At 41.0% G+C, this 2,500-nt stretch overlaps 1 pseudogene; it reads left to right on the forward strand.

The window, feature by feature from the left end:
- The first annotated feature begins 1,807 nt into the window (after positions 1-1,807).
- LOC138002977 (uncharacterized) overlaps positions 1,808-2,500 on the forward strand; it is a 2,399-nt pseudogene continuing 1,706 nt past the window's right edge.

The raw sequence follows: 2,500 nt of genomic DNA on the forward strand, positions 1-2,500 counted from the left end.
CTATTTCCCTGGCATAGCCGTGGTGTCATTCCGAAACGTTTGCTATTACTAGTATGGATGTCGTACTGACGATAAAGTCCTGGCGAGATCGGATCAATAATGTAGCGACTAATTTAGCACAAATCACAGGATTCCCAAGCTGAAAATACGTGGTGTATGCCACAGTTTGTGTATATAGAGAATTGTATGGGAAAATCACCGGTTGTTAAAAAAATTGTGTAAATAACTATCTCATTTGAAATAAAGTTTTCCTACCTCAAATGTGTGACGAACTTGTCTCTTTTGCCAAGTTTAGAGCCATTCTGACGCCGTTTAGTGAAGTTATCCGGAAGGCCGTTACTAAAATAATAGGAAGGCCGACCACTCCATCCATCGCTGGCCAGACCTCACTCCACAAACCGTTTTCTCCTCAACAGGAAAAGTCCCGAATTGCAATAAAAACAACAGCTCCATAAAGCCCAATAAATTTCACTCCAAATACGTGTGTTTCAGCGGCGGAAAGACTCGTGAAGAACGAAAACTCTGTCTGAAAATTCACCTCCTCGGCTTTCCTCAGAGGCTTGTGACCAGGCAGTCAACAACGGAAACTCGCAAGATGGTTTCAGCCTCAACTCTGATTGGTCCATTTGAATTTGACCGCGCGCTGGCAACACGACCGTTGTTGACTTGTGACTGGGCAGTCAACAACGGTCGTGTTGCCAGGTCATTTAGGTAATGATTCATCCAAAAAATAAAAAGATTCACCAATATTTTTTTCACAAACTCATGCACAGCTCGTTCCGTAGTGTGCTGAAGTTGATTGATTGAGCACTACATCACGGGACCAGAAAGAGACCGCAAGTGCTTAAAGGCTCATTTTCATCCGAGATCCTTTGCAGTCGTTTGTTTATGTTTTAGAATCGCGCTATTGTTAAATGGCGAACTCAGATTGGTCGACTATTATAATACTCCCGTCGCCCGGTCTTTTCCAAGCAAGATACATCACGACCTGCAAGGAAAGTACGGAGTTCCTTCTTTTAGTAATTATGGGAACAGACGAATCTATTGATTTGCAAGTACATGTGGGATTCAACGCCTACGGGTCAACAATCTATGCAGGGAGCGAAGAAGAAGAGGAGAGTGCAGAAGATGAAGAGGTACGTGACAGATCGGTAAAGCCATGTGCAACCATTTGATTTTGATTCAAATTGTACTAATTTCTTTCCTATTATTTGTTGACGTAAAAATTTTCTTTTCGCTTGCTGTTGCAGATGATATGTAATTGTAAAGGTGCCTGTGCCCGAAAGAAAGGTCAGGGTTTCTGTCTGTGTAAAGCGGCGAACAAGGATTGCTCGACTCGGTGCAGATGTCCTCATTCGAAATGCAAAAACAAGGTAAGTGCAAATGATCGCTCACAGCTTTTAATAATTTCATTTATCCCATAGAAACTCGAAGCCTTATCAAGATTAAAATTGCGATGTGTCTTCCCTAGGCTCGTGAGAATACCCAAGAAAACGAACATGACGCCATTGATCTCGATGGAGAAGTACAGCTTGCAAGAGAAGTTCAATCCTCTGCGACTCAAATCGAGGTGTGTAGAAGTGTATAAAGTCCATTTTACAAATTGCGTAAGAAACATGTTGCAATGAGCCTAAATGGAATAACATACCCAAAGAAAGTAGTAACTTCTATTAATGAGACGTTTTTCTAACTTTTAACATGCTATCCATGGACAATAATAGACCTAATTCGCGCAGAGGTCACATGGTCTGTATTGGGTAAACAATCTCAACAAGAATGGCATCTCAAAGTGGCGCTCGTGGTGAAAACGATTTAGTTTGGACAAAAAATCTTCGTCTTCTGCCAAAGTTCACCACTGAACAAATTCAAAAGCACTTAGAAGGTTGCGGTAAAAAGGATATTGGTTCTAAAGGTTACAAATTTTTCACCGAGAGTTATATTCACAACGTTTATATTGCGTACGATCAACGAGCTGATAAGGCATCTGTAAAAGGAATGTGCTACAGAAGTCAACGTAAGAGCGAGGAACCCCACAAGTTGTTTCTCAAATGTGAATGTGCTGACGACGGGCTCGCAAAATTAGTGCAAACTTCTTGTTCCTGTAAAGCCGGGTAAGAATAAAATAAAATAAGTTAAAGCCTTGATACCTTGGTGATCGCAAAAGCAGAAAGTATTGAAAATTTTGGCAGAGCAAGCTTGCTGCGTGGCCTTTCTTGCAGTGTTTAATTTGTAAAGTTTAATATAATATTTCTTGGTCACGAATAGTTGATGTTAGCTCAATAAAAGAGTCATGTCAAAATGAGCCTCTTCTGTTGCAGTACCATCAAGTTTTTATTTTATTTCTGGTAGAGCTGGTGGGCATTGTCATCACATGTTTGGCCTATTGTTCCTGTTAAGTCATTGGAGTCTTCTTGATCTGAGGGAAATTCCTGCAGATAAGACATGCACTAGCTTACCTCAAGTTTGGAGTGTCCCACGAGGGGATAGAATAGAGTCTGAA

This window comes from Montipora foliosa, chromosome 5 (genome assembly GCF_036669935.1).
Source record: "Montipora foliosa isolate CH-2021 chromosome 5, ASM3666993v2, whole genome shotgun sequence".
Classification (NCBI taxonomy): domain Eukaryota; kingdom Metazoa; phylum Cnidaria; class Anthozoa; order Scleractinia; family Acroporidae; genus Montipora; species Montipora foliosa.